The following is a 21,659-nucleotide window of genomic DNA, read 5'->3' as shown; positions in this document are numbered from 1 at the left end:
TAGTATGAAATACCACCTATAAACTATGATAAAGCACAGAAAATACTTCCTTCCTTTGAGTCTAGAATAAAATGTGGGTCCAGAAAGAAATGATTCCATTAAATTGTCAAACTCTTTGAGAAAAAAAGAACCCATTAGAAGTGAACTAATATTAACTAGAACAAATTCTCTTAAAATTAACAACACTTTAGGAAGAAAATGCACATTTGAGAGGGGAGGTCTGCAAATGGGACCAAACTAATCTTGGTAAAACAAAACATATTGGATGCCAAAGAATTATTAGAAACATTTACTTTTAAGGACTGGCCCAGGGACAATATTATCATATGCATAAATGCCTAACAACCAGTATAATAGTAGAGAGCCGAATACTCAGTTTAAGAAACCTAGTCGATATCTATTACCTGGGGCACTTTTGCACAGTCCTTGTTAAACAGTAGTCCTCTGTATATCTCGGGTGACAGTCCTGAGAAAAACCAGGCCTAGACTCCAGAGGAGGAGAGCATGGAGATCTAGCCATGACTTTTAATAAACAGCTATTAATGCCTGTGGGAAATACATGTACCATACAGATATGCTTGACATAAGCCTTTTTGTTCCTGAAGCTCCTCCAGCTCTTGCTTGAGAATTGGTCTAGGCTCAGTAGTGTGGGGCAGAACTCTTCCATGCTCCCTAGCCTGCTTGTGGGGACCACACTCTCTACAGACATCAGAGAGTGTTATTGCAAGAACTACCACTGGCTTTGCCACTTCTCACTCCTAAATTAATCAGGGAAAGTTGGGCAGAGCACTTTAGAATAGTGAGGCATAGAGAAATAGATGACTCAAGAAGTTGAAGGAAGCTGGTTGGAGAACAAAATGGCTGTCCTGGCAGACAAGGTCTTCAAAGAAGATAGCAAAACAAAACAAAACAAAAACATAAAAGAAACTGAATGGCAGTGAGAGAAGCCCAAGAATAAACATGAAAAAGCAAAGCACTGTAAGAAGATTCCAGTGTTTCTTGTACAAAAATTAACAGTATATTAGCAAACACAAGGATATTCTAAATAGCAAAATACATAATTTACATAAATGAAGCATTATAGTTGGGTCTAACTTGTTTGAAAGACTTGTCAGACTATTTTAGGATAGCATTCTAAGAGGCAAGATCACAGACTGAATGAAAAGCTACCCAATACATAATCAAATGAAAATGTTTGAGACGCAGGGAACATTTTTTTTACTGGTTGTTTTTCAATGCCCTAAATTTAAGCAGCTGGATTTTTTTAATGCATCATCCTATTCAACCTTTTGAAATGATGGATTCGCCTTTAATGGAAAATCTGCATTTCATTGTAAAGATGGAATACAATGTCCTTGGCATGTTTTCTATAGAAGTAGGCTCCCTTTTGTACTGCATTCTTTAGCATATAGTGAAGACCAGAACTCCAGCAAGTTTACATCAGATATTAAACACTGGAGAAATACACACATATGCAGACAGAGAAATATTAAAAATGTAGTTTCATTTCCAAAGGACTAAATGTCATTTATCTAAGAGTTTTGAGGACATATTGCTAAATTATTTCATAATCAAGAGTTATTTTTATTTTTCCAGTTTTATTGAGATGTAATTGACATATAACATTGTGTACCTTTAAGGTATACAACATGTTGATTTGATAAACATATATTGCAAAATGATTACTACCATAGCTTTAGCCAATGCCTTCATCATCTCACATAATTACCATTTTTTTTTGTGGTGGGAATATATAAGATCTACTGTCTTAGCATCTTTCAAGTTAAGAATACAGTATTATTAACTATAATCACTATGCTGTACATTAGATTGCTAGAACTTATTTGTCTTGTAAGTGGAAGTTTGTGCCCTCTGACCAATGTCTCCCTATTTTTTCCACACCCCCACCCCTGGTAACCACCATTCTACTCTCCGTTTCTGAGTTTCACTCTTTAAGATTATACAAATAAGTGATATCCTATATTATTTTCTCTTACTCTGACTTATTTCACTTAGCATAATGCCCTTAAAGTCCACCCATGTTGTTGCAAATGGCAGGATTTCCTTCTTTCTCATGGTTGAATAATATTCCATTGTCTGTGTATACCATATGTGTTTTATCCATTCACCCATCAGCTGTCACTTAGGTTTTTTCCATAACTTGGCTATTGTGAATAATGCTGCAATAAATATGGGAGTGCAGCTATCTCTTCAAGATTCCGTTTTCATTTCTTTGGATATATACCCGGAAGTGGGATTGCTGGATCATAAGGTAGTTCTATTTTTAATTTCTTAAGGAACCTCCATACTATTTTCCATAATTTATATTCCCATTAATAGTACATAAGTGTTCCTTTTCTCCACATTCTTGCCACCACTTGTTATCATGTCTTCTTGATGACAGCCATTCTAACAGGTGTGAGGTGATATCTCCTTGTGGTTTTGATTTGCATTTCCCTGATAATTAGTGATGTTGAATACCTTTTCATGTACTTGTTGGCCATCTGTATGTCTTATTTGGAAAAATGTCTGTACACTACTGTATTTTTTTTAACATCTTTATTGGAGCATAATTGGAGTTTATATGTCCAATTTATTGGAGTATAATTTACAATGGTGTGTTAGTTTCTGCTTTATAACAAAATGAATCAGCTATACATATACATATATCACCATATCTCCTCCCTCTTGCGTCTCCCTCCCACCCTCCCTATCTCACCCCTCTAGGTGGTCACAAAGCACCGAGCTGATCTCCCTGTGCTATGCGGCTGCTTCCCACTAGAAGAGTTTTAAGACTGACAAAAATGGAAGAAAAAGAAGATTCAGACTGATTTGTTTAATTAAAGTTATAAGTCAAATGGAGAATTAAATGAGAGAGCAATGAAATGACATATTGTGGATATTTCTAAAATTCTTGGTGCTTTTGGGAAAGTATGACATTCTGCTAAAAGAACATCTTGAATATGAAATAGCTAAAATAAACAAAAGAAATAGAGGAGGAGAAAGGAAAAACAGAATTATAATTTCCAAAATATAGTGAATCTTAGCACCAGCTTAATTGAGACATTTGCTACATATTCTTTTTAACTCCATTAAACTGCCTAAACATAATGCAGTGTTCAATATGGTAGCCTCTAGCTAAGGGGACTACCAAGTATTTGAAATGTAGCGAGTCAAATTGGGATGTGCTTTAAGTGTTAACCTCAAACCAGATTTCAAAGATTTAGTATGAAAAAAAGAATGCAAACTATATCATTAATACTTTTATATGGATTATATGTTGAAATGATAATACTTTGAATATATTGGGGTAAATAAAGTATTATTAAACATAATTTCATCTGTTTATTTTTACTGTTTTGAATGTGGCTGCTAGACAATTTTAAATGGCATACGTGACTCACATTAACTTTCTATTGGCAGTGATGAGCCCATGTACCTATCATCACTTTCCTTCCTCTCATCCATTCAATTTTCCTCTTGAAAATTGATAAATACACCTTTCTGCCATCAGGTGTATTTACCATTCTCCCAGTCACCCAGTCTGAAACCTTACTATCATTTATGATGTATTGTCTTCCTTCACCTCCTTTATTACATCAAGACTATGCTGCATTGTGTTTGAAGCATTTGTCAGAACTCCCATTGTTTGACACTCCCACTACATTAATCCAGGTCCCTGGCATCTCACAAGCATGCAGTTATAAATGGCCTCCTTTCTAGTCTTCTAATTCCTCTAACATCACCAGGAAGGGCAATTTTCTTAAACCACCCTGTCAAATTCATTACAGTCCTTCAAAACGTTCATAGCTCTCCATTACTTACGGAAGAAATTCCATGAAACTCCTTAATGTGAAATTGAAAAACACCTACAAATTGGTCCAATCCTTATTTGTCAATATCTCCTTTACTCTTCCACAGGAAGTCTCCATTTCAACCAAAAACACATTTGCCAACAGTCTTTTCCCAGCTTGAGACACCCTGTCAACTTCTCCCTATCATACCAGTTTACTATTTAGAGTCCAGCTCAAGTTTCTATATTCTGTGCAAAAAGTTTTCCCAGGTTTTTAATTGTCTGTCTCTCTGTGTCACTTCCCCATCTCTCTCCTTTCAATTCATACAATAGGTATTGCTTATTCTATTAATTTTTAAATTATAGGCATACCTTGGAGATATTACAGGTTTAGTTCCAGACCACCGCAATAAAGCAAATATCACAATAAAGCAAGTCAAATGATTTTTTTTGGTTTCCCAATGCTATAAAAGTTATGTTTACACTATACGGTAGTCTATTAAATGTGGAATAGCATTATGTCTAAAAAAACAACGTACTTACCTTTATTTAAAAGTACTGTGTTGCTTAAAAACACTAACCATCATCTGACAAGGTAGGGTTGTTACAAAACTTCAATTTGTAAAAAAACACATTATCTGAGAAGAGCAATAAAGTGAAGCACAATAAAATGAGGTATGCTGTATACCTTATATGAGACACCCTCATCTTGTAAATGCATTACATTAAAAAATTTCTGTCAAAGTTTTTCATTTGGAACTCAGAATGTTCAGTAAATTTTATTGTTCAAGTAGGTTACATTTGCAAAGAAAAGAGAAAAATAGAGAATGCTTTTTGTAATATTTGTAAATAAATAAGAAATAGAATTTGATATTTTAAACATTTTACCTTTAATAGACATTTTGGAGGAAGCATTTGCAAAATTCTAGAGAAAGATTTTTTAATGGAGATTCATAAAGAAATTTCTGTATATTTTCAAGAGCTTCAGAAGCTGATGTCACTCATTCAACACCATTATTTTCTTCATTTTGAAACATGGTACCTTTCCTTTTCTCAATATAAGGTGGTTACCAGCACTATTTGTATGGGAGGCATCAAAGATGAGAGGGATTCTTTGTTCAAAGAGAGACGGAATATGAGAGAGAGTGTGTTTTTTCCTTGCACTAACTTGGTAAGAGTTAGAAGAAAGAGGAGAAATAGAATAGGCCGAAAAAAAAAATAGGATTCTTTGTTCAAAGAGAGACGGAATATGAGAGAGAGTGTGTTTTTTCCTTGCACTAACTTGGTAAGAGTTAGAAGAAAGAGGAGAAATAGAATAGGCCGAAAAAGGGAGGCATTAATGTGTGAAAGAGTTTGGTCTGAGGTGGAAGTAACTAAACTATGAGTGGTAAATGCAGAGGAATCAAGTTGGAGGGAGGCGGGAATTAAGATATAGCCCCACAGTACGTGTTCACTGACTTTGAAAGGAAACAAAAGGATCAATGAGGGACAGATGTGGGGTCAGCAAGTGCCCAATGATAACCTTTAGCTGGCAGAGCACCATCAATATAACTTGGTTGCTAGAAGGAGCTACAGTGGGTATGAGGAGAGGGTTTGGTGTGTGGAGGAATAGCTCCTGCATATGCAAAGGATTGGAAAGTCTTTCATACAATTGGTGACTCATAGGTAGAGAGCTTTATAACTTGGGGAATATTTGAGTGGCCTTGGTTTGATGACTACATTGAATCATTTTATTTCTGCGTCATTCTCACTAATAAGGCAACAAAATCTTCAAGGATAAGATCACAAATCCTTCCTCATTTCCACATATACCTAGCATAGTGGTCACTGAAATTTACATAGCATATATTATAAATATTTGTTGAATTGACTTTAGAATGTCTGATAACCAAAGCCAAATACTGCATAAAAATATTGATAGTCACATATATTTTGAGAATCAAATAAAAATTCTATGGGAAAAAAAACCTGTATAAGATACTTAACTGATTGGCATTGCTTTTGATCATTAAACTTTTATAAAGTTTAGGCTGACCGCTGTGTTTATTTTTACCTATGCCTTTGTTTGTATTGCTTCTACTCGCTAGGAATGCCTCTTCTCAGCAAGAAGGCAAATACTAGTGGCCTTGAAATTTATGTCAAGTGCCACCTCCTCCATGAAGTCTACTCTGATTACAACAAGTCATAGATCTCTGTATAGCTCTCAAATTTCCCATAATTTTTGTCATAGGCTATATGGAATGCCATTCCTTATTTATGTTCCGTTTTCTTCTTCAGGTAGATTGGAAGCTCCTTGAAGGCAAGGACTGTGTTATAATTCTTTTGTGTTTACATTTAACAGTTATTACACTGCTGCATATACAGATGTTGCTTAGCAAACCTTTGATTGTTGATGATGCATTACAAATAAATACCAGAATGATGGAATTTTACTCTTATGGTGTACCTATACTATTTTTACTATTATATCTACCTATACTATTATGTTAAAAATGATCTAACCAGATGTGATATGAAAATTTATTTTAAATTCCTCAAAGATTGATTTTGAATTAATTTAAGTGTTTTGCTTAGTATCATATAGTTTATTAAGTGAAATTTTACTAACCTAGACCAACATACTTGATTTGATTAATAAAAAAATCTCATGGCCTAAACATATAAATATACTGTGACAATCCAATATACTTCAAAACAGTACAAAAAACAAAATGCAGCAGATATGCTGCTCTTAAGAGGTAAGAACTGATATAAAGTTTTAAAAATTGACAGAACATAAAAGAGACTAGATTATAAAAGACAAGAGAAAACTATTTTAAAAAGCCAGTAAAGGCACCAAATATATCTTTGAAATATGTAATAATGGTTCCAAATTTATTTTTTAAATATGTGAGATTTGTTATAATTCTTCACTGCCTTGCTCTAACATTTTAAAACATCATGGCAATTTCTCAGGCTAATAAATAATCAGATTAGAAACAGATTCCATGACAGACTAACAGAATATACCATGTTGCTGAGAATAGCTGTGCTTCAGTAGAGCAAAGATTCCTGGTTTTGACCACTCCTCTTCTCATACTCAATAATATTTCATGTGCATTCTCTATTATCACATTTGCCATATTGTATACTCCTAATTTGTTAAACGTCTCTTCTCTTATTGAGAACCTGACATATATTTGTCCTCCCTCAGTGCTGCACCATTCTGCTAGCAATGAATGCGGCATTCGTAGGACACAACAGCACCGACGATGTGTGTAGGGCACAGAGTGGGTACTGCAGTGCCAGCTACAGTAGGAGACAATATGATGAAGCGACCGAGAACCTGGTCCAAAAACAGGGCAGTAGCCCACAGATCAGTCCAAGCTGAAAAAATCCCTCATCCAGGGGCTATAAATGCTTTTGCAGAATCCTGAAAACTCATGAGATACTGTGGGACACTCTATTATAATTTGCTTGCTGCTCAAGAGACAATGATGTTGATCAATATTTTTTCCCTGACAATGTTTTCTTTTCTCCTTGACACACTATGACCAGAATGTTTGCAAACAGGGAAACTGGAGACTTTATCCTGGGTTTCTGGGTGGGGATCAGGGCCAAGAAAATTGTGATGCCCTCATAAATTAACATAAACCTTTCATGCTTTAAATAACTGACACAAGAATTATGAAAGCATACATACTCATCATGTTTCCACCCTCACCTCACCTCATTTTCCAAGATGACACTGTATTTCCCTTCAGAGTAAATTCTAATTCTTCAACATACCCACTGCACCAACCACAGGACTCCTGCTTTCCTGGAAGTCAATGTATTTTCACTTTCCGCACAGAACACATCCAATCATATCTTGTCTTCATCTATACTATTTCCTCCACTAGAAATACTGCTGCCTATTTGCCACTCTGTTTCCCTCCCCTCAAAATTCCTGCAAAAGATTACTCCATCTAGCTCAATGTACATTTTTTCTTCAAGTATTATAGGTCTCATTTTTCTGTCTTCTTTTCCTTCCCCACCCTATTTGTAGACGTATTATTTTCAAATCAGTGGGATCCTTTAAAAAAATTCTGACACTGAAGCCCATTACATTAAGTAGATTAAAAAGTGTAGGTCCTCAATTGAAGCAGGAGTGGGGATATGAGAAACCTGCCAATTAAGACTCATCCTCTCGCCCTAAGAAATGCAGCTGCAATGACTAAGGACTCTAGTACACAGGCCTGGATCTCCGGATCCCTCTTCCAGAGTCTGGTTCACCTACTAGTCTTATTCTCCAGATGTTCCCACAGTGCCAGGGCTCTGCTCTCACTTCCAGTCTGCCTGGAACTTGATTCGTCTCACCCCTTTAAGTCCACTACACCAAGCAGCTCCATGTGGCTCCCTGTGACTTCTAACTGAGCAAACAGCATCTCTGAGAACCATGGATACAATCTAGCAAATCCTTCCAGTTCAAACCACTCCTGCCATGCTCTGCCTGCCTGATTGGGCACTTTGATGTGCCCACCAAAAACTCACCCAAGTATGCAGTGCTCCTGAACCACCACAAGCTCCTGCTATGGCCAGGCATGGCACGCAGGCCTCCTGTACCATTTCCGGGATTCCTCCCACCCAAGTCTGATCCCTTGACAGAACCTGTGTGCTTGGTTTGTACTACATTACTTTGTACTTTTGTCTTATTTTCTAAGTGTCCAAATGTTTCATCTAAGTGTGTGTATGTTCTGCCTTTCCAACTACCAGGTAAACTCCTAAGGGAAAGAGTGAACCCATTACTATTATTACCTTTTTAAATTGTTTTTGTTATTCGATGTATCTTGCTCCCTTGCTACACTATAACTATATCCTGACTTCCCCATCAAAGCATCAAGTCTTTGAGGGAAGCAACTGCTTCCTTCTTACTTTTGGTTGCATAGTTGACATTCTACAAAGTGTTGAATGCACATATGCCTGAGTTCCCTCATAGGCTGGCATGGTGCTTTGCCTAGATTAAGGACTCAGAGATGATGACTGACTTATAAAATAATCAAAATATCAAAGAAAAAAGAGCCTATAAAAATATTGAGAATACCAGATTACTAGTTCCACATGCTGTTGAAAACTAAAATCTGGTGTTTATTGCTATTAAAAAGTTATAACTATAGAGATGTACAAGTATGAAACTCATAAACTACCCATCTTTTTAGTTGGGTTTTAATACCCTGCTTTAATCAGAATTACATTTTGAGTAGTAAATAGCATCTGTGAGCCAGCACATTGCTAGTAAATAGTACTTCTTTAGATTTTCCTCTTGGGCACTGAAGAAACTGTCTATGTGTGCCTTTGATGGGCTGTCCTAGTAGGCCCAAGAAAACTCCATGGTTTATATATGCTATTGGCTTCATGGCTACCCCCTCTGCACTCACTCAGATCCTTAAATGGAGCTACACACTGGCATATCTCTACTGGGTAAGGGAAATACAGTCACACTTGTCATTACCCAACTGGAGACACTGCTTTTTTCCTGGCTCCTTCTCTCTCTTCAGAGTCCAGTTAAATCTCCACCTCCTCCAGGAAGCCTGTCTGGCCATAAGAGCCCACTGGAGGGCTCCCTCCTCCCTTCTCATGGCATTCTTGGGCAATACCACTTTTTTTTTTTTCATTTAGTATATATATATTGCCCTATAATTTCAGGTACATCTGATACCCTCAAAATGTGGACTGCTCTTACCCCCGATTAAAAAGGTACTTTTATAATTTGAAAGCGAGAACATTAATGATTTTATTCTTAAATGTTTATATTTAATCTATATTAATCCTTATATTTAAAGCAATATTCATGAATATTTGTACATACACTGACAATGTAAAAGACAGATATATTAAATGCACTAAAGAATAAATGTAAAGGACTTAATGGTTAAGCATGGTAGATTGATTGCATGCATATATAGCCTTTCCCTCCTCCAAACCCACTATATAACAGTAAAGGAATAAACAGATATTGATTCACAAGGACAAAGAAAATGGCAGGGGAGAAAACAGTGGACAAGAGATTTCCCAAAAGCTTTAGAAGAGAGAAAGCAGACAGAGGAGCATTCATTAACTTAGCATACAGATAGGAGTTATCACCTCCTAACACCTACACGGAGAGAGAATGGAGGAGAAGCCACCCCACTTGGGTCCTGTCTTCCCCTTGGAGGCACCTGGTACCTCACATGAAGGGATACAGTTGTGGGAGTTGTGGGAGTGAAAGGGCAGGATCAGATACAGCCATACACAGAAGTACACAGAGCAACTGATGACTTCCCTCTAAATATGGCAGCCCATTCCTTAAACCCAGCAGGAGACCAGAGGCTTTTCCCTAGAGAAAAGATTATACAAAAGAAGTTTTGGACCCAGATATACCAGGCAGGGTGGACAGCAAATATGGGTTAAAAACAAGAGAACTTAGTGAAAGTCTTTATACTGAAATGGTATCCCTCAGCCCCCTTTCCTGCCCTTCCGGACCCAGAATGCCAGCAACCAGATGGATTTCTATTCCTTTGTCAGGCAGGATATTGGATTGTTGTTCTCTGGGAAGCTAAAAAGATTCAGAGAAAATGCCCCATATCCTAACATTTCAAGAAAAAAGCCAGCTTTCTACCTGATCGCCTTACAAGGAGATCCTATATTTCGCAAGCCTCACTCACACATAGAATTTCCAAGTAGCTGAGTGGCACAGAATTACCATAGATTATATATATCACAGCTATTAACTGAAGTGGATTCTGAGGATGGACTATCTCAACACCCATTCCAACCTCCTTGTGACGTTTGAGTTCAATTCAAAACTCCCCTTCCCTTCCCAATCTTGCTCTTACAGTGAGGGCTCCAGATGAGACATAGTTTCAGCCAATCTGATGTGCTCATGCCAGACTTTGATTCAGAAGTGAGTCACACTGAAAAGAGACAGAGGATGTGGCACCTGTTTTGTTGGCCTGGATCATGGCAGAGGTGCTATGGCTTTGAATCCAGAGGCTATATAATATAGGGTGGCTTCCTGATTGTGTTGCCTCCGGATTGGTGGAGGAAACAGCTCCCTGGCAACCCAGGTTCTGAAATTTAATTTGCAGAACCATTCCTGGAAACTCAGCCTATTTCTGTAATTTTTCCCTCCTAAAGCTTCTTTGAACAGTATATCTCCCTTAATTAACGTTTTGCTACTTAAAGTAGCTAGAGTAGATTCTGTTGTTGATAATTAAGAACTCTGAAAATACAGTAACAATATCTAGTCATCATGTACTATTATGTCTTAGCAAAAATGAATATCCAGTAAAGTAGAAGAATAAACATTTCCCATTTTAATAGTCGTTTTAAAAAAACTACATGAACTGATTATTAGCAAGTATGTGAATGTGAACGTGAGCGTGAGTGTGAGTGTGTATGAGTGAGAGAGAGAGAGCGAGAAAGCTATGCAGTTATGAATTTCCAGGGCTTTTCACTCAAGGAAAGAGTCTTTAGCTAGGAAAAATTATATACATAGGAGAAATAACCTGTATGAGAAATTTTGAATTGAAAATTCCGGGGGTAGGTGACAGCATTTGAGTAGATTTATAAGAAACAAAATAAGGCAAATGATGTGAATAAAACAGAAAGAAAAATTCCTGGTGGCATGTATATTCATAAACTATTACCAACTACCTCTATAATCACAGTGAACTTCATGAGTTAAATTTTCTCTACTAGTAAGCTAAGTATAGGGACTTTACTTAGCATGGCAAAACATACTGCAAGCACTTTAAAATTAGCATATTTCAAATGTTTAATGGTCTCATTTCTTCACTTCTTTCTGTGTTCCAAGGCATCACAATTTATATTTTTTTAAAAGAGAAAGTTTCAAGTTTGGAATGGTGACTAGTTTACATGAAAAGGTATGTGATATAATACAAATTCCTGGTGGTAATATCCCTCAATTTTGACTTCTGTGGCTGCACATTAAATTACAAAGTGAATTTAAGAGATCCCACAAACTCTGAAATTATGCTTACTTTGTAATGCTTTCAAGTGCATATTAATCGTACAAAATTCTACATGCATAGTCCTTTGAGTATAATTGTATTAAATAAAAGTGTTATTTTGGCTAAATGCACCATACATTTGTAAAAGTTCAACTCAATAAAAGTAACTTGTTTACAAATTCAGCATAATTTTTACTTATTTTAGAAAAGTGGGTGTCAGGAAGGCATGTACAAATAAAATCCTCTGACAATTCCCAGAACTCAGTAGATGAACGGTTTAAATTTTACTCCCATCATTCGTCACCAAGCTTCAGACAAAAATCAAGGCTCAATTTTTCCCTCTCTCCCCTATCATTTCAGCAAAGCAACATTCAAAAAGAGGCAGCGCTAAGGAAAAAAGCAACAGGACTGAGCATTCAACCAAACCAGTGAGCTTTTCTGAAGTCCTTTGAATTGACCATTAAGCTACCCCTCCCACTCCTCTGCTGATATTAACATAATTCAATGAGGTTCCTTCTGAAAGGGAAACAACTATTTGAAAAGGAGACCTGAGTATCATGCCCTCTGTACTTTACTGAGAGCCCTTCTCCCTGTGTTCCAGGGAGTGTAGGCTCAAGATGGGAACAGGGAAAAAGGGGGCCCTTCCATGTGCCTTCTGAGATGCAGCCCTGGACTTAAAATGACATTTGGCAGGATTGCTCTGAGCACAGCTGGTGGCCTGTGTACTGCTATTGGCTCAAACACATGTCCACCCAGAAACAAGCTTTGGACAAGGGAAAAAGAAGTGGAATAGTTCTTCTCCATCAATCCTAATCCTAGCTTGCCCACTGCTTTCTTGGGGAAGGGTGATGAAGAACAAAAGTAGCACAGAGAAACAGAAAGGAGCAGGTGGGGGGAAGACAGAGAAAGGGAGAGTGAAGTGACCTGTAGAAGGAACCAAAAGAAACCAAAAGCTACCTAAGCTAGAAGTGCTTTCTGCTTTCACTGCATGCACAGGTGGCCCTATCCCCAGTCTCTGAGAAACAACGACCAGTGAGTCAAGGACAAGGACACACATGGTTTGGAATTAAGACGCAGGGGTTCACATATGAGCTCTGACACTAGCCATGTGAACCCAGGCAAATTACTTGATTTCTCTAAGCCTTATTTTACCTCTATATAGAAGTGATAATTCTTGCTTCATAGGGGGTGTGATGATTAAATGAGATCATGCAGAGGTCTGTGCATTTAGGGATTCCTAATGTTTGTTTACCTTTCCTTGGGGACACTTTATTAGCCATCATCTTCCCACCAATAAAAACAGAAGGTGGGTGTTTCTTCAACATACTTACAATAGTAAGCTTTTACACTTGTAAGCTATAGAACTATGAGGGAAATGAGTTAATTACATGCCCAGTAGATAAACACACATTAAACACTGTATTTATCACATGAACAATATCAAGCCAGGAGGGTGACAAGCAGTGAAACAATATCAACAACTTTCAACTCTGCGTTCTTATTCAAGCAAGGTTTGTAAGAAACCCAGAACTGTCGGACTATGTCCATATCCAGAGAGAGGAAATGTGACTACAGGCTAAGGGGTGATACTAATTCCCCTCCTTCACTCCCACAATGGATTGTACCAAATAGATCAAGGAAATTACTTGGAGGGAGTGCAAGTTCTGAAGGAAATACAAAAATGAAATTCAATATTGAAGAATCATCTACTTTTTATTACAGATATATTATGATACTTCAAAAAAAATAAGCAGGAGTCTTAAGACTGACTAGGAAACTAAAAAGTAGGAAAGGCTTGTTTTCTTTCTCCAAACATCTTCCATTTAGGCAGTTTCTCTTCTCTGTGGATTCCACACCAAGATGGCCTGGGCTGGCTGCTTTGCTGCTGCCTAGTTTGTAAATTTCTCCCTCTGCTATGTCCCAAGAAAGATCCCCCTCTCACTCCATTTGTCCTGTATATTACCAACTAGATTTTAAAAGCCAAGAGTGGGGAAATCTGTTTATCCCCGTAGATCGCTGATACTAGTAGATACTTAATACACGCTGATTTATGATGATATCAAACTCACCTCTACTCTGCCTCCTTCTGCTAGGCTTTGTTTCATGCACAATTACATTTATAATAAATTAATGTCGCTAGAAAATCAATTGTTATTAATTATTCTTCCCAGGAAATATTTTTTTTAGAAATGTTTTTTAAAGATTTTTTTGATGTGGACCATTTTTAAAGTCTTTATTAAATGTGTTACAATATTGCTTCCATTTTATGTTCTGGGTTTTTTTTTTTTTTTTGGCCACGAGGCATGTGGGACCTTAGCTCCCAACCCAGGGATTGAAGGGCACCACCTACATTGGAAGGCAAAGTCTGAACAACTGGACCCCCAGGGAAGTCCCTCCCAGGAAATATTTTTGCATTTAAATTGGGTACTTCAATCCTTTCACCTGAAAGGACTGAGTCATTCAAGTGCTTTGGCCACCTGGTAGGCCTGAGATCCTTGGGTTGCCCTTAAATCATTCCAGTATGTACCTGCCTAGTCCAAGCCTGGACCAGAAAACCCTGACTGCTTCTCCATATCTTAAAGCAGTATGCTTAGAGTAGTGTTTCTGCAATTAGAGTCTCCTGACCCCCAGAGTCTATGAGGTCTTGTGAGAATTAAAAAAAATTTTGTGTTGGTATTTAATAAAATTAGTATAAAGGATTTTCTGAAATGCCACTCTATAAGTGAACACTGGCATTCAGTTTCAGTGCCCATGTTTGTGTATGCACTGAGTAAGAGTACTTTGCAGAATACTGATGAAAAAAAGAGCAGAGACAGATGTCAATATACCAGTTACGTACTTTCCTCTAATGACATCACAGTACCGTGGGTGGATGGAAGTTTCATTCCAACAGGATAAAAGTGGCAGGAGGATGGTGGGGTCATACAGCACAGAGTATGCCAATCTCAAAATACACTATGCCTGGCAGCCAGAACACATTCCTGTTGACTAGCTAAACACATTTCCTAAAGGACATCATCTCTCCCATTAATGTTGTTGATCAAGCGAAGTTTTTTGGTAATATAGTTCTGTTTGAATTTGACTTTCTTTGTTTTTTTAAAGTAGAATGATAAGCATAAGGTACTTATATATTTGTAGATATTTAAAATAAAATAATTTCGTGTTCATACATAAATAATATTACAAACAAAAATAGTTTGCCTATGTTTATAACTGATGAGGATTCTTTTCTTTAAAGGGTGTTTGGACATTACCCAAGTTTCAGAAACACTGATTTAGGGAAAGTGTATTTGGAATTCTCTTAAAAGGGTCGACATGGTCAAAACAGGTACAAACAAATGACCCTGACTTATAAATAACTTGGAGCATAGCTTAGGAATTGCTTTAATTTCTAATTGCCCTCAGCAGGACCAGGAGAAGAAACACTCTGGCCCTCAGAACCTGGGAGGCCCAGCCTTGGCTGGAGCATACATTGAGGGTCCTTGGGGGGACTGTTTTCCTGCTCTGCACTTCACTTTCACTATATGTAAAGCAGGGATAATAATACACAAACTCAATCCTTAAATTGAAAAATGAAAACAAATAAACTTAATGTTATGGGAACAAAGAGGCAATAGATGAAAAAAGCATTTTCATCTTTTGAGAAAAAGAAGGTACTATTTAAAAGAGTAACTCTTGAAAATATCTCAATAATATGTGTCTAATTCATACTGACATGTGTAATTGAACCTATGTTTAATTTTTGCTGCAAATTATCTGCTTCCTTTAAGAAGCCGGGTTGGTAAAATGCTGAGTTGTATGGTTCAAAAATAGAGCTGTGGAAGAATTAGGAATACCTGGGAAAGACAAAATAAGGTTGGGCCCTTAACAAAAGAAGAATGGGTGAATCAAAGGAAGAGAAAGGGAGAACACAGCAGAAAAAGGTGGTGCTAAGGGTAAGAAAAGACATCATCAAGAAGCTTGTAGAAAGTAACAGAAGTAAGTGGGGGTTATGGAGGTTTTCACACCTAGACCTCATTAATAACATAGAAAAAGTTTTACACAGACAGGACCAGACAAATAAAGACCCACAGCAACCCAAAGAGAGATAAACAACATAAATACAAATACTGAGTTTTCTTTTTTTTTTTTTGCGATACGCGGGCGTCTCACTGCAGCGGTCTCTGCCGTTGCGGAGCACAGGCTCCGGACGCGCAGGCTCAGCGGCCATGGCTCACGGGCCCAGCCGCTCCGCGGCATGTGGGATCTTCCCGGACCGGGGCACGAACCCGTGTCCCCTGCATCGGCAGGCGGACTCTCAACCACTGCGCCACCAGGGAAGCCCCAAATACTGAGTTTTATCCAACTTTAGATGACAGTGTGTCATCCTCTTTTCTGCCCCATGCTCCTCACCCCCCTCCTCCCACTCGTCCTCCTTTTCTTACTCTTGCTAAACTTAAATACTTACTGAGTTATTTACAATTAGATTTAATGGTTACTTATAAGTTTAATTAATTACTCTTTTATTATTCAGAATAATTATATTTCAATATATAAAAAGATAAATCTCACATCCCTTATTTTAACTGTGTTAACATATTTAAAATAAAATTTGAGTGATGAAAACTATATTGCTTTTCTAAAAATACCAGGATCCTCACCTCCCCCCCACAAAAAAAAGAAAAAAAGCAACCTCAGTTCTTTAAGTATAACAGAAAAGTTGCAAGACATTATTTTTTTATAGGTTCATCACAGAAGCCTTCCTTGACATGGGAAGTGATATGTATGATTTAAAAGATCATTTGGTCACTTTGTGGAATGTGAATTAGGGAGGGCCAAGAGTAGGAGCAGGAAACCAAATAGGAGACTAATGCAGTAGTGCAGGAAAGAGACAGTGGTCTTTACAGCTAGGATAGCGATGGAAGAGAGAAGTGACTGGGTTTGGGAAAAGGTTTTAGAGGAGAGCAGTTCTTGGCAAACTACAGCCCAGAGGGCTAAATCTGCCCTTAGCTTATGTTCATAAGGCCCTAATAGCTAAGAATGATTTTTACTATATTAAATGGTTATGAAAAAATGAAAGAGAAGAAAAATACGTGACAGAAAACACATGTGGCATACAAAGCCTAAAATATATACTATCTGCCTCTTACAGACAAGGTTTGACAGTCCCTGGAGTACAGTCAGCAAATCTTGAACCTGAATCAGATAGAAAGAAGAATGAAGTAAAGATAGGAATGAAGGAAAGCACCTCTGTTTTTAGCTTGAGCAGATGGGTGACGGACACACCCTCTCCACTGCAGTCAATCACACCCTCCTGGCTGCCTCCACTTTATCTTCTACATGTCTTTGTTGTTGTACTTCTTTCACTATCATATTTATTTACTTATCTGTCTGCCTCCCCTCCTTGGCAGTGACTTATTTAAGTAACTCTAATTTTTCTCAGTATTTACAAGACCCAGATTTGTAGAAGACACATGTTCCATAATTACCGAATTTAACTGATACATTAGCTTCATTTTCAGTAGTGCTAATAACATAAACTTCTTAACTAATAAAAAATTACAATCGGTTTTTTTAGTGTGTAAGAGTTTATAAACCATTTTTGCAACTTCTTCGGTCCTTACTACAACATTACACATTGGTATTACAGTAGGCCTCAATGATAAGTTCTCCTTACAAAAAATTATATTTTATATTTATTTACTTATATTTAAAATTTTAAGAACTATAACCATCTTTTAATGTGAATTAAAATCCATCACTTTGGAAGGAATGATTAGAAAAAGGACAGGCTGAAAAAAAACTTAGTGATGGAGTATTATGAAAAATAAAGGGGCGACTCCCTCTTGCGAGAACACCGGAATTACAACTAACTGCTGAACAATCATGAACAGAAAGACACTGGAACCCACCAAAAAAGACACCCCACAACCAAAGACAAAGGAGAAGCCACAATGAGACGGTAGGAGGGGCACAATCACATAAAATCAAATCCCATAACTGCTGGGTGGGTGACTCACAAACTGGAGAACACTTACACCACAGAAGTCCACCCACTGGAGTGAAGGTTCTGAGCCCCACGTCAGGCTTCCGAACCTGGGGATCTGGCAACGGGAGGAGGAATTCCTAGAGAATCAGACTTTGAAGGCTAGCGGGATTTGATTGCAGGACTTTGACAGGACTGGGGGAAACAGAGACTCCACTCTTGGGGGGCAAACACAAAGTACTATGTGCATAGGGACCCAGGGGAAGGAGCAGTGACCCCACAGAGACTGAATCAGACCTACCCGCTAGTGTTGGAGGGTCTCCTGCAGAGTTGAGGGGTGGCTCTGTCTCACCGTGAGGACAAGGACACTGGCAGCAGAAGTTCTGGGAAGTACTCCTTGGCATGAGCCCTCCCAGAGTCTGCCATTAGCCCCACCAAAGAGCCCGGGTAGGCTCCAGTGTTGGGTTGCCTCAGGCCAAACAACCAACAGGGAGGGAACCCAGCCCCACCCATCAGCAGACAAGTGGATTAAAGTTTTACTGAGCTCTGCCCACCAGAGCAACAGCCAGCTCTACCCACCACCAGTCCCTCCCATTAGGAAACTTGCACAAACCTCTCAGATAGCCTCATCCACCAGAGGGCAGACAGCAGAAGCAAGAAGAACTACAATCCTGATAGAAAGATAGACAAGATGAAAAGGCAGAAGGCTATGTACCAGATGAAGGAACAAGGTAAAACCCCAGAAAAATGACTAAATGAAGTGGAGATAGGCAACCCTCCAGGAAAGGAATTCAGAATAATGATAGTGAAGATGATCCAGGACCTCGGAGAAAGAATGGAGGCAAAGATCGAGAAGATGCAAGAAATGTTAACAAAGATCTAGAAGAATTAAAGAACAAACAAACAGAGATGAACAATATAATAACTGAAATGAAAAATACACTAGAAGGAATCAATAGCAGAATAACTGAGGCAGGAGAATGGATAAGTGACATGGAAGACAGAATGGTGGAATTCACTGCTGTGGAACAGAATAAAGAAAAAAGAATGAAAAGAAATGAAGACAGCCTAAGAGATCTCTGGGACAACATTAAACGCAACAACATTCGCGTTACAGGGGTCCCAGAAGGAGAACAGAGAGAGAAAGGACCCGAGAAAATATCTGAAGAGATTATAGTCAAAAACCCCCCTAACATGGGAAAGGAAATAGCCACCCAAGTCCAGGAAGCGCAGAGAGTCCCATACAGGCTAAACCCAAGGAGAAACATGCCGAGACATATAGTAATCAAATTGGCAAAAATTAAAGACAAAGGAAAATTATCAAAAGCAGCAAGGGTAAAACGACAAATAGCATACAAGGGAACTCCCATAAGGTTAACAGCTGATTTCTCAGCAGAAACTCTACAAGCCAGAAGAGAGTGGCATGATATACTCAAAGTGATGAAAGGGAAGAACCTACAACCAAGATTACTCTACCCAGCAAAGATCTCATTCTGATTCGATGGAGAAATCAAAAGCTTTACAGACAAGCAAAAGCTAAGAGAACAGAGCACCACCAAACCAGCCCTACAGCAAATGCTAAAGGAACTTACTGAAGTGGGAAACACAAGAGAAGAAAAGGACCTATAAAAACAAACCCAAAACAATTAAGAAAATGGTAATAGGAACATACATATCGATAATTACCTTAAATGTGAATGGATTAAATGCTCCAACCAAAACACCCAGGCTTGATGAATGGATACAAAAACAAGACTTATATATATGCTGTCTACAAGAGACCCCCTTCCGACCTAGGGACACATACAGACTGAAAGTGAGGGGATGGAAAATGATATTCCATGCAAATGGAAATCAAAAGAAAGCTGGAGTAGCAAAACTCATATCAGATAAAATAGACTTTAAAATAAAGAATATTACAAGAGACAAGGAATGACACTACAGAATGATCAAGGGATCAATCCAAGAAGATTTAACAATTATAAATATATATGCCCCCAACATAGGAGCATCTCAGTACATAAGGCAACTGCTAACAGCTATAAAAGAGGAAATGGACAGTAACACAATAATAGTGGGGGACTTTAACACCTTACTTACACCAATGGACAGATCATCCAGACAGAAAATTAATAAGGAAACACAAGCTTTAAATGACACAATAAACCAGGTAGATTTAATTCATATTTATAGGACATTCCATCCAAAAACAGCAGATTACACTTTCTTCTCAAGTGCACATGGAACATTCTCCAGGATAGATCACATCTTCGGTCACAAATCAAGCCTCAGTAAATTTAAGAAAATTGAAATCATATCAAGCATCTTTTCTGACCACAACGCTATGAGATTAGAAATGAATTACAGGGAAAAAAACGTAAATAACACAAACACATGGAGGCTAAACAGTATATTACTAAATAACCAAGAGATCACTGAAGAAATCGAAGAGGAAATCAAAAAACAGCTAGAGACAAATGACAATGAAAACACGATGATCCAAAACCTATGGGATGCAGCAAAAGCAGTTGTAAGAGAGAAGTTTATAGTTATACCAGCCTACCTCAAGAAACAAGAAAAAATCTCAAATAAACAATCTAACCTTACACCTAAAGGAACTAGAAAAAGAAGAACAAACAAAATACAAAATTAGCAGAAGGAAAGAAATCATAAAGATCAGAGCAGAAATAAATGAAATAAAAACAAAGAAAACAATAGCAAAGATCAATAAAACTAAAAGCTGGTTCTTTGAGAAGATAAACAAAATTGAGAAACCATTAGCAAGGCTCATCAAGAAAAAGAGGGAGAGGACTCAAATCAATAAAATTAGAAATGAAAAAGGAGAAGTTACAACAGACACCACAGAAATACAAAGCATCCTAAAAGACTACTACAAGCAACTCTATGCCAATAAAATGGACAACCTGGAAGAAATGGACAAATTCTTAGAAAGGTATAACCTTCTAAGACTGAGGTATAACCTTCCAACCTTCCAAGGAAGAAATACAAAATATGAATAGACCAATCACAAGTCATAAAATTGAAACTGTGATTAAAAATCTTCCAACAAACAAAAGTCCAGGACCAGATGGCTTCACAGGTGAATTCTTTCAAACATTTAGAGAAGAGCTAACCTTCTCAAATTCTTCCAAAAAATTGCAGAGGAAGGAAAACTCCCAAATTCATTCTATAAGGCCACCATCACCCTGATACCAAAACCAAAGATACTACAAAAAAAGAAAATTACAGACCAATATCAGTGATGAACATAGATGCAAAAATCCTCAACAAAATACTAGTAAACAGAATCCAACAACACATTAAAAGGATCATACGCCATGATCAAGTGGGATTTATCCCAGAGACGCAAGGGTTCTTCAATGTACACAAATCAATCAATGTGATACACCATATTAACAAATTGAAGAATAAAAACCATGTGATCATCTCAATAGATGCAGAAAACACTTTGACAAAATTCAACACCCATTTATGATTTATATATACTAGTATATATGCCATATATATATATATATATATATATATATATATATACACACTCTCCAGAAAGTGGGCATAGAGGGAACCTACTTCAACATAATAAAGGCATAGACGACAAACCCACAGCAAACATCACTCTCAATGGTGAAAAACTGAAAGCATTTCCTCTAAGATCAGGAACAAGACAAGGATGTCCACTTTCACCACTAGTATTCAACATAGTTTTGGAAGTCCTAGCCACGGCAATCAGAGAAGAAAAATAAATAAAAGGAATACAAATTGGAAACGAAGAAGTAAAACTGTTACTGTTTGCAGATGACATGATACTATACATAGAGAATTGTAAAGATGCCACCAGAAAACTACTGGAGCTAATCAATGAATTTGGTAAAGTTGTAGGATACAAAATTAATGCACAGAAATCTCTTGC

General features: G+C 37.6%; 1 protein-coding gene across 2 annotated transcripts in view; it reads right to left on the bottom strand.

The window, feature by feature from the left end:
• DNM3 (dynamin 3) overlaps positions 1 to 21,659 on the bottom strand; it is a 544,460-nt gene that overhangs the window by 136,198 nt on the left and 386,603 nt on the right. The window lies entirely within an intron of this gene.

The sequence above is a fragment of the Delphinus delphis genome, chromosome 1 (genome assembly GCF_949987515.2).
Source record: "Delphinus delphis chromosome 1, mDelDel1.2, whole genome shotgun sequence".
Classification (NCBI taxonomy): domain Eukaryota; kingdom Metazoa; phylum Chordata; class Mammalia; order Artiodactyla; family Delphinidae; genus Delphinus; species Delphinus delphis.
This window is presented reverse-complemented; position numbering and strand designations above follow the sequence as displayed.